This window comes from Harpegnathos saltator, unplaced genomic scaffold (assembly GCF_003227715.2).
Source record: "Harpegnathos saltator strain DR-91 unplaced genomic scaffold, Hsal_v8.6 scaffold173, whole genome shotgun sequence".
Classification (NCBI taxonomy): domain Eukaryota; kingdom Metazoa; phylum Arthropoda; class Insecta; order Hymenoptera; family Formicidae; genus Harpegnathos; species Harpegnathos saltator.
The window spans coordinates 289,064-307,554 of record NW_020229954.1 but is presented as its reverse complement, the minus strand read 5'-3'; the positions used below and the strand labels follow the sequence as shown (position 1 = coordinate 307,554).

The 18,491-nt window shown below is 50.1% G+C and overlaps 1 protein-coding gene across 1 annotated transcript in view; it reads right to left on the bottom strand.

Annotated features, from left to right (window-relative positions):
- Window positions 1-18,491, bottom strand: part of LOC112588206 (uncharacterized) — a 262,479-nt gene that overhangs the window by 197,201 nt on the left and 46,787 nt on the right. The gene's annotated exons all lie outside the window — the stretch shown is intronic.

The window sequence follows — 18,491 nt, the reverse complement described above, 5'->3', positions numbered from 1 at the left end:
AGGGGGATGAAAACGAGCTGCCACCACCCGGGCGCGGGGTGTAGGGTGGTGGATGAGAGTGACCTTGACAAAACATCGCGGCCACGGAGCGAAGCCGTTGAGCCACGAGAACAAAGAGATTCTGTCGTCCTTTGTCAGACGGTGTTCCCATCTCTGTCTGCCCGCCGCTCCTCTCTCCCTCTCTCCCTCTCTCCCTCTCTCCCTCTCTCTCTCTCTCTCACCCTCCAGACTTTTATCTCCTTCCCCTTTCTCTTTCACTTACTTTTATCTACGTCTGTTCGCCACTGTTCGGATTATTACGTCGTCGCTTTCACTGTCTACCGGCTGTTATTTGCGGTCGGTTCATACGTCGCTCCTCGATGACGCGCGCTCGCTCTCAGCACATCCGGCCGAGATGACACGAGCTCCAAATGTACCGTGACGGAGTTTTGGTATTCGCTTTGGAACCTCACAAACACCGTCGAACTTGGAGAACGCGTTATGCTCTTTAGCACATTTCAACAGAATGACGCAAGTTCCGAGTATGACGTGACGGAATTCTGGTTTCCGTCTTAACCTTAACAAATGATCGAACCGCAGGAACACGATGCTATGCAGGACATCTTCCTTTGATCCCACAACAATGATTATTTACTATCGTTTTCCTCACGCTGGGGCTTAAAGAAGAACCCGCTGAGAGTCTCCTCTCTGCGGGCTCTCTACAGGATTCGCGTAGTATAAATATTTCCAATAAATATTTCGAATCCTTTGTTATGTACGTTAATAATCGCGGCCTGTGTTTAACTTTTTATTCTCAACATCAGCAAACAGTTTTAATTATGTAACTTTGTAACTGTAGGGCGATAAGCAAATATTAAATAATAAAGTTTCACTCGATAAGTGTGTGTAATCAATAAATCAACAGAAAATAAACTTCTCTTAATCGTGTTAAACGTTAATCCTGTTAAACGTTACTTTTTATCGGCGTTGGGAATTTCCTGAAATACCTGAAATAAGGAATGAGGACTGACCAAAAGAACGAGAAGAAAAGAGTTGTCAGGGCAAGTGTGGTCAGAAGATGATTTATGATTTACACTGAGATCGGGTGAAACAACAAGGCTGAACAAAGAGGCAAAGAAGGTGTCGGCAGGCAGATTTTCAAGTTGGGACTTGGGGTCCAAGGTGCATATTGTTAGCGGCACAAGTCGGCACTTCAGAGACTTTCGAGCCGTAGCGCCAAACAGTGCAGAACCCAGGTGTGCATAATCTGTTTTTCCCAGGTAACGCAAGTGGCGTCCTTTCAGGATTTATTCCTTTTGACAAAGAACCTCGTGAGTTATTGGAATCAAGGACGTCGACACGTGCGATTCTTACGGTAGAAGCACTCGAAATCCTGCAAATCGCACACATCTCAAATACCCGAAATAAATATCTCACTGTAGCGGAAATGACGGACAGGAGGCGTTAAAGCAGACACCAAATATCGACTCGTCGTCGCGACAGATTCCGCGCTATCTTCGCGGAATGTGAAACACACGGAGCGCATTGAACGCGCGAGCACGATGGAGTGTCGGAGAATTGACATCGCCGGAACCGGCCTAACCTTTCCGCCGTTGGTCTTTCGGGGAAGGTGACCTTTAACAAGGTTCGCACACTGACCCCTTAATATCACCGGGCGTCGCTCGCATTTTAATTCGACGCGGCGGTTAATCAAGCCAAAGTTCACAATCGTAACGAAACGCACGAGCGCGCGCGATACGGGCAGTCCCCGATAAGAAAAAGCGCCGGTCAGTCTCGTCGCTCGTGAGAGCACACTTCTGCGGAAGAGCAGATCCTGCGGAAGGAGAGAATGGCGGAGATGCTAAGGACGTGAAGACACGCCAGAGCTGTCGATATCAGGACGACGACGACGACGACGACGACGACTATACAACATCGGACGACGGACGAAGAGACAAGAGAGAAAGAGAGAGAGAGAGAGAGAGAGAGAGAGATGGAGTGCGAGGGGTTGGAGAGATGGACGGACGGACAGACGACGGGAATAGAGAGGAGAGACAACAGAGTTGAACAAGTTGGAAAAACACTTAAGCGGGCAGCTAATGCTTTTACCGCGACCCTTGATTCCACCCTCGCTTGATTTTCGGCGACAAATCAAGGCGCTTGTCCCGCCGGGAACGGTAAATACGTTTTCGACGCCCCCGCGTGAAATAATGCGCGCGTGCACGCGCGCTCACGCACGCACGCACGCACGCACGCACGCAGGCAAGCAGGCAGGCACGCGTGGCGTAGCGCACAGCGCGCTCCGCACTTACGGAGCGACGGCGCGCGACAATACGCGCGCGAGAGCGAGCGCGGCGCCCAACGGAGGGTGAGAGACGAACCGAGTGGCGGAAGAATGGCACTTTATTAGTGTTTGCAAACGACGTTCCGCCGCGCCGACGTTCCCCGTCTTGGGCGATTTATCAGACGCTAGAGACAGCGGCGTTCCGTTTTCGCTAAAATGGCGGTATTCACGCGAAGAGGCTGTGCCAATTCGCGACGACAGAAAGAGAAAGAGGAGAGAGAGAGAGAGAGAGAGAGAGAGAGAGAGAATATCGGTACGGTGAATCCGCGGTAAATATCGACCATGCGGCGCATTGTAGCGACGGAACACCATACTTGACAAAAAAAAGAAAATAACGCAAAGGAGACTATGCGAGTTTGCTTGGGTAAACCGCAGGCGAGTGAAATTGGAGAAAAGTCGGATCGGACCAACAAGCTGACGTAGCATTGACTGTACGATTTAGTCCACGCGGGAGAAAGACTGATCTTCAAAGTTATTAGGTGTTCCGGTTAGTTTCAAGGGCTTAATATAGATGGCTATATAGCTATAAATCTACTAGAAATATTTTGAAAGTTGGTACGCCATTTTAAAGCTTGGACATTTCTACAAATAATTTGACACATGGCATGTGCACTCGTCAATATAACCACACTTTTTGTGCGATTGGAAATGGAGCGTGATAAAGAGCATTTTCGACATTTACTGCTTTATTGTTTCGATTAGAAGAAAACGGCTGCTGAAGCCCACCGATTCATTTCAGAAACTTATTATTCTGGCTTTTCTCCATCGGTTAAAACATGCGAGTACTGGCGGGTATTGACGATTTCGATTTGAAAAACGAGAAACGTTCAGGTCAGCCAAGGTCACGGAATTCACATGTTGCCCTAAAAGTGGGAGAACGTTATAGTAAGCGATGGAGAATATTTTGAATGAAATATAATTTGACGTCTCTCAAAAGTAAACGTGTTTCTCTTGCGAAAGATCCCTCAAAACTAACCGGAACACCTAATAATTGTGAGAGATTAATGTTCCTTGACTCGTGTGATTTCCCGGTGCAAAGTTCGCTTCTGACGTGAATTTTGGTCAAAGCATAACAATGTTTATGATTTCGCAGGGGCATCGATTCCATGCCCCGATCGGTCTGAAAGACTGTCACGCGAGTTGGGGAAGGTTAACGAAACTAAACTGTAATTGTCTGATGTAGATGTTCTAAATATCAGAAAACTCATCCAACTAGAAAAAATAATTCTACCTGGCGGAAAATTTGAACAAGTCAAACGATAAATACAATCGATAATATCAATTTTGCGGCGTGTCACACGTTATCAAACTAAATATCGAGTCTCTCTAACACAAACTACAGACGCTAATGCTCTGCTGGGAGAATCGGCGCAGCTATCTTGCGACGTACAAGCCTGGAATAGAGTTGGTTTGCTTGCACTTGACCTGCTTCTACTGCATTTTTCTTTTCACAACGTCACCCGAATCGTCGTGTTAAACAATTTATTCGGCGAACCACGCGAGCGTCACCGACCAAGAAACAACTCACATCGTCTCGGAAGATTTCACACATTCCTGCTGTCGTGGTTCGCTGCGCTAATTGATTACGACGCGCATACGATCCCCGTGAAGTCGGAAATCGCAGAGACACGGACGCGCCTACGTACGATCTGCCAAACTTTCGCGTGGCTCGATACTTTGGTAATTGCTCGGCGCTTGCCGAGCGCGGATTGAGACTTTTTGTTCCGAAGAATCGATACCCAGCGCGAGGCTGTTGCCCGGGACAACAGTGACTCGCGAAACTTTCATACGCGGCCCGACGGTCTTGAGGTTTGGAAAATTCGATACCGCCCAACGTTAGGAATCCATTGTACCACACCTGCTCCTGCGTCGTCGTACTCGCGCGCACGAGAGAGAGCAGATAATCCAAATTCCCTGGCGAGATGTCGCAGAGAGGATGACGATGGACGTCGTCGCGCGTTCGACGAGCTGAAAAAATAATACCGCACAACGCGTGTGACCTGGCGATTGTGGAGCGAGCCGACGCTTGTTAATCCGATTTTCGGCGTACCGGCTAATTCCTAAAGCGATTCCGCCCCTAACAGATTTAGATTCGCCGAAAAAAACGGGTGAAAATCGTTACACGTCGGAGCGGGTGGGAGACGCGGAAAGAGAAAGAGAGAATCCTCTCTCTCTCTCTCTCTCTCTCTCTCTCTCTCTCTCTCTCTCTCTCTCTCTCTCTCTCTCTCTCTCTCTCTGTCTCTCTCTCTCTCTCTCTCTCTCTCTCTCTCTCTCTCTCTCTCTCTCTCTCTCTCTCTCTCTCTCTCTCTCTCTCTCTCCTCTTCTCTTCTCCTCTCTCCTCTCTCTCTCTCTTTCTCTCCTCTCTCTCTCTCTCTCTCTCTCTCTCTCTCTCCTCTCTTCTCTCTCTCTCTGCCTCTCTCTCTCTCTCCTCTCTCTCCTGTCCTCTCTCTCTCCCTCTCCTCTCGTCCTCTCCTCTTCTCTCGTCTCCTCCTGTCTCCTCTCTCTCTCTCTCTCTCTCTCTGTTTCACTGTCCAGTTCTCGCTGAAAAAAACGTTGCTGAAAGGTCGCCGTCGCTCTCCCAGCGACATTTCGTAACGTATTGCCATCTTTTCTGCAACTATCGGCCGAAATTGGCCGCAAATTCCACCGTGGAATATCTCCGGGCCGACGCTCCCGTTGAAACAAAATGCCCGAGATTCGCGCTGTTCCGAGGTTTACCGCGGCAGCGACGGTGGCAGCACGTACCATTCCAGGAGGTGCGTCAACCCCGAGTTTCAGGTTAGCGAGAGCTGCTCTCCGTAGGCTCGAGCGGGAGGTAGGGCTGGCGAGGTAGGAGACGGGGTGGGCGAGAGGGAGGGCGACGGCGGCGGAAGAGCAGGAGGAGGACGAGGACGCGGAGGAGGAAGAGGAGGAGGAGGAGGAAGTGAAAGAGGAGGAGGAGGAGGTGGAGGATGGAGGCACTCCATCGCAGTCCGTCGCCTCGTCCAGAGGGTGGGAGTAGCCGGCGGCGGGGTGGTTTTGTCTTCCCTCATTCCCTTCCCCCGCGTACCCTCTTCGCCGCTTCGTCTTCCGAGCGCGCCTGCGCCCGCCGAGGCACCCCCGCACGAGCCACCCTCTTCCTGCGCCGGCCCGTTTACCCTTCTGGCCCCCCTGCCTGCCCCGCTGCTGCCCCCCCCCGTGTGTCCTCTCTCGCGCACCACCCCTCTATTGATTTTGTTACAAACCGGCTCCATCCCACTCTCTCTCTCTCTCTCTCTCTCTCTCTCTCTCTCTCTCTCTCTCTCTCTTCTCTCTCTCTCTTCTCTCTCTCTCTCTCTCTTTCTCCTTCTCCCCCCCTCTCTCTCTCCCTCCCTCCCTCCCTATCTCCTTCCTCACCACCCTTTCTCCCGCCGCGCCGGCCCGACATCATCATCCTCCTCGCCGACCCTCGCGAAGTCCGTTGGAGCGATACGCGCCGATGCGTGTGTAGGTTGATACAGAAACGTATATTGTTTATACATATTTCGCCGTCGGCGTCTATACGCGCGTCCTCGTCGTTCTCGCCGTCGTCCGCCAAACGACTGCGAATTCCGAACGCACACGGCGACAATACGCCGGCTATTGCGCGCGCGCGCGCGCATGCCAACGCGTCTCTCTTACGAGTGAGCGTAGCTGACAAAAGTGGATGAAGGTAGTGACCTGAAAATCGCCAAGCCGAAAGCGAGTGACGACTGCGATTCACTCGCCGTGAGTCGTCCAGCTCCGGACGGACATGGGAATTGGCGTTCTGTTTCAACGTCCCGAACGCGACGATAAGACAATCTGCTCCTCAACGTGAAAGCTTCGTAGTTTCACCGCACAACCGTGTGATCACAGCCGAGTTGAAATTTTCATCTTACTTTCCGCTTCAATTTCACGCTAATTTAATATTGTGAAGCCTCTATCAACCTCTGTTGATTGTGTGCAACTTGCAGCTTTGCCGAGAGCTCCTCTTGACCCCCATCGTGGACGTTCGTTTTAAAGCTCAGACCCGACGTCAGGGTCAATTCGATTGCTGCAAGTAAATCGATACGCTAATTGAAATTTTACCTTGAAAATTTAAACAAAAAATTTAAACAACGATAACATTTTATAGTTTCATAAAACCAGGAGCCGAAGGGATGAAATGAATCGGATTGCAGGAAAAAGAGTTCCATTCGTGCGAATTTAAAAAAAATGTCAAATTGACCCGAACGTCCGATGAGGATCAAAAACCTACGAATAAATGGCAAATTTTGCGTTCCCTGCCGTTTAGAGGCCATCGAGTAAAGGACTCCGGTTTCTGCATAAATTTCATCTGGAGCAGGATCGACAGATACCAGAGACAGCTCGGGTCGAAAACAGGGCGAAACTTGCGACTCGAGCTGTATCAAGCTCTTCCGATCGCACTTAAATCGCCAGGTTTGCCTGGAGATATCCTTTGAGGAACCTGCGAGTAACAGATTGCGCGTTTTCCAGCACTTGGAGCCGCCGAATAGTACTTTCGTTTCTACAGAAATGAAATCTCCGTTGGTCATCCGGGATCCCCAGGTGTCAGGTCGGTAATAGGACTCGAGATTTTCAACTTCACGCATGTAGCGCGATATTCGAGTGAAATGAGCATGAAAATTCGAACGAAGCCGCCGCTCGAGCGTCGCGGCGCGGCGCGGCAAGCAACGTCCGAGGGCGGAGCGGGGCGCTCGTAAACGCGAACATTCGCGACGGGACGAGAAGCCGGGCTATGCCGCTGTTAGCCCTTCGAGCCCTCGCCACTGGCCGAGGTCGGTACGTACGCGCGTAGCAAGCACGACGCATTCGTTTTTTCCGCGAGCTATTTCGCCCCGACTCCACGTGCACGCAGCCGACATTCGGTCGGCCACTCGATGGTCCCCCAACTGGTTCAAGTACCACGTGCTCTCGTGGTCGCCCTTGCGCTCACGTACGACCAAGGAGTACTCGATGGCATTTGCGGTGGATTTGGCGGTGCTCCGCGCCGCGGGAGCCCCACTTCTCTTCTGGCCGCCGGTAACCATGGGGTCCTCGCCTCCTCCTCGTCCTCCCTCTTTTTCCTCGGTACCTCTCACCACGCTCTCCTCCGTTTCCCCTCGCGCACGTTCGTTCGTACGTTCGTTCGCTCGTTCGTTCGTTCGTTCGCTCGTTCGTTCGTTCGTTCGTTCGTTCGTTCGCTCGCTCGCTCACTCGCTCGCTCGTTCGCTCGTTCGCTCGCTCACGCTCTCGAGTGGCCCCGTATGATACCCCCGTGATAATCTCCCGTCTATCGGGAGGGAGTCGCAAGCGCGCGCGCGGATTAAAAGGGTGCCTTTTACCCCGGGGTTCCGGCAGATCTACATTTCTTCTGCCTCTCTTTCCCGCTAAGCTCCGCCGACACTCGCGATTACATCGCGTCACGGGGAAAATACGATCGCGAGAGGAGTCGCGGCGAAATATCCTCCCCGCGGGCTCGCGCAAGCTCGTAAACGATCGATTTCGCGACAAAGAGAGAGAGGGGGAGAGAGAGAGAGAGAGAGAGAGGGAGGGAGAGAGAGAGAGAGAGAGAGAGAGAGAGGTGGTCGCGAGCGCGAGCGCGAGCGCGATCGTATCAGCGCGTCAGCCGAAAATCCGCAAACGCTCATAAACGACATTTATGTCGCTTTGCAGCAACAGCAACAGCGGCGGCGGCGGCGTAGAGAGTAATTACGAGAGGCTGAAATATTTGGGATCGACATCTGCCGACTTCGTCTCTGTGTGAAGGAAGCCCGGCTTGGTCCGTTAAGCCGGCTCCCGCGTAAGTCAGGCGTGCGAGAACACTCGAGGGCCTTGTTCCGCGGAATTGCCGGCGAATCTCGCGGCGATATATTGCGTCGCCCGCGCGGGAATAAATAGCTGTTCTTTTGGTTATGTATAAATACAGAATATCGGGAGACGAAAAATTTGAGTATCAGATCGCGCCGCGGAATCAACGGCGTGCGGAGTCATTGCGGTCTTTATGAAGGATCGGATAAATAGCGACGCGGTAAAATGAATTTAATGGCCATTCCCGTCTCTGATTTAGGTTGAACCTTCGTTCTCCTTCACGCAAATTTCCGCCGAAAAATCCGCGCTATTTATACGGAACGACCCGATATAAATGAGTATCAAACGGATTGTCGGATCGTCGGCGATTTGGTCCAAGCAGCGACCTCATTTGTGAGGCTGCGTTTCTCCACCAATTAATGCTCGATCCGTGTACATAATTCTAGTCTCGTGTCCAAAATCCGACAACATTCTCAGTCAAATGTTCGTCCAAACTAACCGGAGGTGTCTCTCCTCTCGGAAAAAAACAAATTAAAAAGATGAAATTATCGATAATAATTGGCGGAACAATGATAGCGCGTTAGACTCCGCCGAAGAATCAAATCGATGTCTAAGAATGAATGCGGCCGGACCGCTCACTCGCGGATCAATCGGGGCGATCATGCGCCATTTATTACGCCAAATCTTCGCCACGTGTTCGTCTCGTCGGCGCGACAATTCAGCGTTACATAAGGCTTCGCGTGTCAGGGAGGGGGGGGGGAGGAGGGATAGGATAGGATCCCGGCCCGAGAAATCGGGCCCGCGTCCAAAGTGGGTTAATAAAGCGATATTAAAGCCGCGGGTGGTAGACCCTACGTGGCTGAATCCCCCGTGTCCACTCCGGCGCGTTCTTCCTCGGCCGGCGGGAATTACGTGCGAGAGCCACCACCCTGTGATCCGCCGTGGCGTTTCATTAGCGCACCGCTATACCCGGCGCATTTACGCGAGGACGAGCCCGATTATTAACTCGGCGTCGCGCTCGAAAAATGTTGGCGTCGCGCGCGATCCGTCCGGAGTTTCATCGCGGCGGCCCCGAGCGAGTGTGCCTCGATGATAAATGCTGAACGGTGAATTTTTGCGCGCTCGCGCGGACACGCACTCGCCGAATTACGACGCTCCGTCGCGTCGGGAGGATGAGAGGCGCACGGTAAATTGCATATTTCGTATTTTCCAGCTTCAAGACGGTGAAATTAATGATACAAGTAATTTAGAATTTATTGGAATAATTCACAGCAAAAGCATGAAATGTCTCTGAAAATTTCTGCCTCTTCCGGGACTCGATTTTACTTTTTCTCGGGATTCTCTGCATCATTGAAAAACAAGTGGACCTAAATGTTCCTAAGGACCCAAGAGTATAGAGAACTGCGTTCGAAGCGCGATTTTCGTCTCATCTCCGACTGCGGTGCGACGCTCAGTATCGTCAATTCTACGTCCGCGAACGGACGAGGTGATCGACAGAGGAATATATTATTTACGTGGAATAACGCGCGACACAGGGGTTATTAAAAGGATCCCATTTCGCCGGCGATTATCCGGCAATACGCGGAAATAGCTCTGGCGCGCGAGCGTTGCCCTCGCGGCGGCACTTTTCCGCCGCGTTTTCCGTTTAGCGCGCCGTAGCCGTCCGAAGAAGGGTAGCTACGCTCGATCGGCCAACTTCACGATCGGCAAAGTTTACAAACACCCGCGCGGCCTGGTTATCATCCCGTAATCCCGGTGTTTTACATGTTATGAGGACGAGCGAGAGAGGCGAGAGAGCGTCGGCTCTTACGTTATCACGCGCCGCTGCCGCTGGCCGGCTCGCGTGTCGCCGTCGCGCCTGACGCCGAAGAACCCGCATGATTTTACATACATTTCACGAGCCGACGAAATCGCCCGCGAACGAGTAATCGCCGCGACTCGCTGCTGCTCGCGGAAGCGAGAGAGAGAGAGAGAGAGAGAGAGAGAGAGAGAGAGACGAGAGAGAGAGAGAGAGAGAGAGGGAGGAAGAAAGAGAGACGAGAGAGCGGCAGATTCGAGAGGGATCCGAGGCGCGGCTCCGCTCGGAGATTCGATTTCGACGCGCGGGATCGCGTGCGACTTGGACGTGTGTGTTTTGACACGCAGCCCGCCCATCATACCGGGCTACCCCCTCGCGCTCACCGCACACGCCGCGCACGAGAACTCGCCATTAAATGCATTAGGACACGTTTAATGGTGCCAAGACCTCTCTCTCTCTCTCTCTCTCTCTCTCTCTCTCTTTCTCTCTGGTTTTATAGGTGGCCGCCGCTCGCGTCGTCGGGGGTGCCGGGGCTCGCTCGTGCTCGCGCTCGTGCTCGTCCGGCGAGTGTGTCTAGTTCTCATTGTTCCCGCGCGTCAGACACGTGGCCGTGGCACGAGTCCAGTGATATCGAATATTCTTCTTTGCCTTTCTCCACTTTTTCAGCCACCCCCGCCCCCGTGATTGGCACTTTAAAACCCAGACGATCGAGCGAGCGCGAGCGCGAGCGCGAGCGAGGAGAGACGGGCAGGGGAGAGGGGGGAGGGGAAAGGGCAAGGGGGCCAGGGAGGGACGGCAAGGAGCAGGGGGTAGAGAGAAAAAAAGAAACGCCGGGGAACACCCACGGCGCGGAGGTCGCCATTCAGCGAAAACCCGACTCGAACGTCGCTCCCGCGACGAGACGTGTGTCGAGAAGTTTGCAGGCTAAATTGACCGCGGCTCCGATGAAAGCGGTAATTTCAGCCGCGGAAAATTCTGTCCGACAGCGCGACGAGTAAATTGTATTCTTTTTTCTCTCTCGCTCCCCTTCGCTCCTCCTCCTTTCCTTTCCTTTCCCGCCGCCCGTCTCTCCCTCTCTCTCTCTCTCTCTCTCTCTCTCTCTCTCTCTCTCTCTCTCTCTCTCTCTCTCTCTCTCTCTCCCTCTCCCTCTCGCTCCATCCCTCATTGGCACGGATATCTGCAGAGTCGAGAACGGATTACCGCGACGAATCCGTAAATGAGCGAGTGCGCGGCCACGCGGCTTCGCGAAAACGCGCGCGAGCGTCCGCGTCGTGCGCGCCGCCGGCGAGTAACAATTCGTCGGCCGCGCGGAATCGCGTGGAAACGGATCAGGTGCGCCCCCGTGCGCGCGGCCTCCCTTCTTCCCCGTCTCGCACCGCGCGGTCAATTAATAGGAGTCATTTATAAGAGCAAACCGGGGAATCTGGGAATCCGCGATCCACCCGGAGGCAATAAATCTCAAGTCGCCGAGAAAGAGAGAGAGTGAGCGCGCGGCGTGGTAGCGGAACCCCTCTTGTAAGCTGGTTGTATTGTAGCTATTACCGTGCCATGCATCACTAGGTAACAACCGCACGATTCGTCTCCCTCTCTCTTCCTCTCTCTCTCTCTCTCTCTCTCTCGCTCTCTCTCTCTCTCTCTCTCTCTCTCTCCGTTTCGCGTCTCGTGACCCCGCAACGAAGCGCTGCCGGAGGACACGGGGGCCGCCGCCACCGCCGCGTAGGAAAGCGCAGGAAAACGCTTTTGGGAAGCTGCACAGCTGATACCGTGTATCGGGACCACCCAGGTTACGAGGTATACGCTCCGGATAGCTCCTACCCGTGGGACGCTCCGGCATCGGGGCAGGCGGGGGGAGGAAATACGCTACGTCCGCGATTCACGCATGATCACGAACGATGCGGCCGCGCGCGGCAGGAATGATGAACGATCGGCCGTCGTTAATGAGCGAATCGCGTCTATCGCCGCGGCGTTACGTGCTCCGAGCTTCGTGGCGAAGCTCGAGCACGCGGGCGGCGGGGCGGGAGAAACGAACGGCTCCCCCCGGCGACTGGAACGATTCTCTGGAGGTGACTAACAGCTAGAGCGGCTAACAAGGAGGATATTTCGCGATGCCAAAAGCGCCGGATTACGCAATCCCAATGGTTTCCTCTCCGCGGAGAGAAGGCTTCCTCTCTCTCTCTCTCTCTCTCTCTCTCTCTCTCTCTCTCTCTCTCTCTCTCTCTCTCTCTCTCTCTCGGCCATGTTCTCTTCCTCTTTAAACGCGCGCGACCCCGAAACTCGAGATGAAGCGCGCGCTGCGGAGCTGCAGGTACCAGAGGATATTCATCCCCCGGCAGCGGCGGAAAAAGCCGTGGTTCGAGGTACCCCGCGCTCCCGAAAACATCCCGATCGGAATCGGCCGGAGCGACAACGGCAGACGATGAGAAAATAATGGGCGATACTTGGCGCGCGAGACAGAAGGTCGCGAGGAAAAAACGACAGAGCCGGAGGAGAGGAACGATGAGGAAGCGGGAAAAGAGACAGAGACAGAGATAGAGAGAGAGAGAGAGAGAGAGAGAGAGAGGGGAGAGGAGAGCAGAGAGAGAGAGAGAGAGAGAGAGAGAGAGAGAAGGAGAGACGATACGGGGGTAGAATACGCGCGCGCCGAGCCGCGCCGGGCTACAGCACAGCACAGCACAGTCTCTCTCTCGCCGGACAACCGACGGTTGGGAGAACGGGGTGGCTGTCGAGGAGGGTAGTACCTGCCTACTCCTCGCACCCTCGCCCGGCGCTATAGTAACAACACGGGGAAACATAGGGAAATCAATATGGCTTCCGTTGCCCTCTTCCCTCTCGCGCGCGGCCCTCGCAGCCGCCGTCTCTTGCTCTCGTCCGATTTTCTCGCTCCTCTCACGCCACCCTTCTCGCTCTCTTTCCTCCTTCTCTCGCTGTAACTCTCTCTCCCTCTCTCTCTCTCTCTCTCTCTCCCCTCTCTCTCTCTCTCTCTCTCTCTCTCTCTCTCTCTCTCTCTCTCTCTCTCTCTCTCTCTCCGATCTCTTCCCTCGCTTCGTCCACCTCTGTCCTTCCCACCCTTCCTGCCTCCCTCGTTCCTTCTCTCTCTTTCTTTTCGCCTTTCTCTATCTTTCTTTCTCACTTTCCGTCCCTCTCCTTCGCTCTCGCGCTCGACGCGGACGGGTGAACCCATTATAAGGGGGTGTTACTCCAGGCCAATCCCCAACCATCCGGAGAGAGAAACCGGAGAGGCGAGAGTCCAAGAAGGGCGCATGTGCGTTGCTAGGGCCACCGGATGGGTCGCGCGATGCGATGCGATGCGATGCGACGCGATGTGCCACGACGCGATGCGATGCCGCGCACTGTGTCCGCCCGGTATATTAGATATACCAGATATATCGTGGAATGCATTTCGAAAATGCACATCATTTGCATGGCAGTTGATTATACGACGAATCTTGAATTCTTTGAGAGGCCAACCACTTAAAATACGTTTCTTTGGCGAAAGAACCAAATGAAAGAACTGAGTTGTATTTTTATGTTTTTTTTTTTCGAAGCTTCCGTTATAATAAAATCACACAATTCGCAGTTCGATATGTTTATAAACTGTCGCGAGAATTCTCGAGACAGTTCTCGAGACGTTCTGTGACGTGCATTTCCGAAAATGGCGCGAGCGTTGGCGAATATCGCTGGTGGACGTCGCGTAATCCCAAACTTGCAATATTACTATCGCGAAAAATATCAATTTGTCCTTTTCCTGTGAATGAATAATTTCTTATGTATGTAAAATACATACGAAAGGGTTGAAAAATATGATCCCAATACGATGCTTCGTCACAAATATATCAATGCAAAATTTGAAAAAAGTCGAACGGGAAGACACTTGTTGACTCCGTGAAAAATTCCCTTCGAGCAAAAAAATACACGTCCTTTTGTTATGAAAGCTGAAATTAAATGATCCTAAGCAGTTCTACGTGTAGGGGGCGGCTCTCTGTCGACGCATCGCGAGACTCGGCGGCCAGATTTCAACGTGCCGGTAACATAGAGCTCTGGCACACGTGAAGTAGGTACGTAGATAGGTAGGTAAGTACGTATGCCCTGATAAGTACACGACATTGCCAAAGATAAAAAGGTCGTGTTAATATATTTAAAAAAACATATTCATTTTTTTAATTTCATGTAAAACCGAGTTGCGTCAGTTTAACGTAAAATCCCATTTTCCCATGTATTATAATACGCATCCGTGAAAAGAAAGGACGTGTCGTCAGCATTATGCATTAAGTTATTGTAATATTGAGCAGTATTGAAAATGTAATGTGTAGCAACGCGTACGCGCGTACGTGTGGTGTATGCGAATATAATAATACGGTAGCAACTGAATCGAGTATTGAGTAATCTTGACAGTTTCGAGATGTCTGTTTTAATGAAAATGCTGGAAGCTAATTCCTGAAAAAGCCGCGTGCATTTAGCAAAGGAACTTGTGACTCGAGCAGAAGCGACAGCTTTCTCGCGGAATTTTCCCAGCTAATTTAGAAATTCACTCGGCACATTCTTCGAATTAATTTAACACGCAAATATTTCTATCTCCCCGCGTTAACTGCACAATAAATACCGATCGCGATCGGTATCCCTCCCGCTCGTCCAGACAATGCCAGATGTACCGAAATGGAAAGAAATGCCCGTTAAAACCTTCCTCGAGTGCAAAAATGTGGTCTAAGTCGCTACTACAGTTCGCCAGGAACCCTCCGGAATTCGATTCCAAGCAGTCCGCCGCTCCTCCTTCGACCCGATCCGCATCTTGAAGAAATTCGTACTGTTCGTCGGTGAGTGCATGTGTGTGCTGGTGGACGCCAGGTTTTCCCAGGGAGTTGTTCCTGCTAGAGGGGGGACTAAAGTTCCCGCTAGAAGAGTATATCGCCAGGCATTGCTCCGTCACGTTTTGTCGCTTTCATTGTAACGCTGCTTAATCGTGAAGATGCTCCGATAAAGTGCGCCGTGCATTGTTGTTACACACACAGCTCTTCTCTCTCTCTATCTCTCTCTCTCTCTCTCTCTCTCTCTCTCTCTCTCTCTCTCTCTCTTTTCTCCCTCGACATCTCTCCCCGCGTGAGACTTTTGCTTGCTCTGTAGCGGCGGAGATGATATCGTCTTTAAGTTGAACACACTCATATATACCTCAGACACACGAAGACAAATTTACCGTGTGAAGTAATCGCGTATGTGTGTGTGTATGTGTGTGTATGTATGTATGTACGTGAGGTTTCAGCACTTTGCTGCTGCCGTCTCTCTCTCTCTCTCTCTGTCTCTCTCTCTTCTTCTTCTTCTCTTGATGTGTGCGCGCGTCTCTGTCGCATCACAAGTTCTCTCTCTTCTCTCTTTCTTTTCTCCCTCCTTCCGACAAGGTCGTCGTATTTATTGTGGAATAGGAAAGGAAAACACACTGTCGAAAAATTGCTGCTGCTGCTTGCTGCTGCTGCTTTTGGTGCTACTTGTATACACCTATGAGAAAGGGTTACTGAGAAACGCGGAGGAGGGGGGCGCTTAAAGCCCAAACAGTGAAAACCGGTTTTTTTTTACGGGGGGAACCCGTGCACGATGTCCAGTGTAATTTTTGTCTTTTTCCATCTTTTTACAGACCATCCCCCCCCTCTCCTCTCTTGTAACCCCCTCTCACTGACTCTTCTTTCCTCCAACAACACTTCCTCCTTCCCTCTCGCGTTAATTTCTTCCGTCACATCCTATAAGCGCATCAATGAAGTAGGTTGTGGCAGCCCCAGCCATCTTCATTCAAGGGATGAAGGTGCGGATTTTTGACCCACCCGTTCACTCGTACCACTCTTAATAGGCACCGCATTGGAGGATTTTTGATGACGAGAATAATTGACGGGGCGTGTGCGCGTAAAGTACAGTTGTTAAGTGTAGTGGGGACTGAAAATTCACCAGGCTAAGTTGGTCTCTTTTCTTAAAGGCTCCACTATTGTTAACTTACTGTAGAAACAATGCTACGACGAAAACCTCGTTGCGTATATACTACCTCCCGTTATAGCCCCCCCCCACATGGGATTTTGTTTTTTAATTTCTCTCTCTCTTAAAATTAGTCTCTCTCTCTCTCTTTTTCCTCCCTTTAAACTCTCTCACACGTGTGTTGTCTTCTTCTTCTCTCCTCCTCTTCTTCCTTCTTCTCCTCCCTCTCCTTCTTACTCACATTGGAAGGACGAGTTCACTGCGAACTTCTTCGAAATACGAACGACAGCCTCGGGGAGGAATATATGTGCGAACTTGCCATCTTTAAGCAAACATACCAAAGCATCACCTCTCCTCGCACACCATCGAAGGTAAGCGGAGACCGGCCTGTTTTTTCCAGCTGCCTGCGATGATCACTGAGTAGCATCGGACCACCTGATTACTTCGGAGAGACCGGGCCTTATATGGAACGGGGTGCACGACGTGTACTGACGAGAAAACGCGATCAAATGTGTTCGAGGAAGCGTTCCATCAGACGTACTCTGACACCGCGATCTCGCTCTCGGCCGAGTGAGAGCAACGTCGAGACCGGTGATTCGCACGCGCGTCAACGACGGAAAATAATGAAAATCGAAAAAATCAAAGGGTAACTTCAACTCGGCAGCAGCCTAGCGGCAATTTCAGGACAACTATTTCGTAGAAGGATTCTCTAAAAGGTAGACTAGTAATGTTATTCGACTAGGTAAATTAGTAGTTACCCTTAAATAAATCTTATCGACTCGGATGCAGGAGCGGCCAGTGGCCGCAGGGTACAACATATATCCGATACCGTTGCAAAATAATCTCGATAATTGGAAATACGCAGAGACATGTCTGTATTAAATGTTCAGTAGTATAGCTTAATTCGAAATGAAAGAATGAATTTTGTAGGGGATAAGAGACGAAAGGACACGTGACTGGGAGTCGGCAAAGCAACATTCGCCCGGGCAGAGCTCCCTGGCGTTGTCGCCAACGGTAACAGCGAGGCATGTGCCATATACCGCAAATGTACCCTGCTCGATACCAACGGTAGGTAAGTTTTACCTACTCTGCCGATAAAGTAGATTCCTCAGCTCACGAGCTACTACTACGTTATGGTAAAAGTAAAATGCCGTTTGCGAATTTTGGATCGTGTGTGATTCACGCAGTCGATGCAAATTCTGATTGCGGGAACGAGTAAACTGACCAATTAAAAAGTAACGGAGAACCCGAGGCGTGCCGATCGGTAAAAAAAGAAATTTAAATTTAAATTTAAATTTAAGGGACAAAAACTTTTGTTACATCTTAATAGATAAGTAGCAAGTTTCTTCTTGATAGTATCATAGTCTTTTCTTTTACAAAAATTAAACAGAGGTTAAATATATGATATAATACCGTGTTATAATCGTGTCATATGAAAGGTACATGTGTACATCGCAAATATATTCAATAAATAAACTATATTTGCGTGGTAATAAATTTATAATCTGAAAAATACTCGTTTTAAGATTTATGTTATAATATTTCTCTTGATATATCGTAAATAACCTGGCAAACATGAGACGTATTAGCGACATGTCCGACATCATTAATAGCTCGCCGGCGAATGACACGCCGTTTAACCTCGTTAATGCATCATTATGTTTGCTGACTTGGTCGTAAAGATAACACAATATATAAAATCCGAACCGTGTAATCATAAAATAAAAAATATTGTAATGTGAATTTTTTATCATGTATACCGGGTGTCTGGTTTTAAGTGTCTGACCACTCATGTGTAGATAGGACGTATTGTCATTACACATCATTCGCGTTGTAATCTTAAATTCATAAGATTAAATGTGACATCGAAGAAATACTGAGAAAAATGCAAACACAACAGATCGAGTTCTTACAGATATAATGGATGAATCTAAATATGTACACTAATCATAGATAATTTTTACTCAACGATTATTCAACCGATAAGTTCGTTGAATACATTCGTCGGGACACTTTATGGAGTAAAAGGTTAATAATAAGAACAATGAGACTTATAAGTTTGAATTATTTTTAGAGTAACAAAAGGAATGTGTATAAGTAGGAAAAAAAATAGAAAACACATAGGATTATAAAAGAAAAAATAAAGGGACAGAATAATCGACGAGAGATTAGAGGAAAGAAAATAATAAGAACATATGGAGAAGAAGATAGAAGAGCTGAAGCCGAGGAAAGATTTAAGAGAAAAATATTAATTTTTAGATATTTCATTAAGAGAAAAAAATAGCAAAATCAAAAAATCAAGTAGAAAAATATAGAAGAATTATAACACAAAACGTAGTAAGAAGTGAAAAAAGCAGAGAAATAAATCGAAAAATCAAAGGTTTTGAGAAAGAGAGAGAAAGAGAAAAGAATACATGTCACTAATATATTGGGGAAAGCAACGAACAGAGATGAGAAAGGGGAAAGAGAGAAGGCACAGGGGTAAGTAAAGACAAGAGAGGTAAGTGATAAAACTCGGGTGACGCGACCCAGCCAATCACAATTCTGACCATTGATGTAGTTCTACCTGTCCTTTCGCAGGAGAAGCTCATACTGGCCTTGCCATTTTACTTACTATCTTTATCGCAT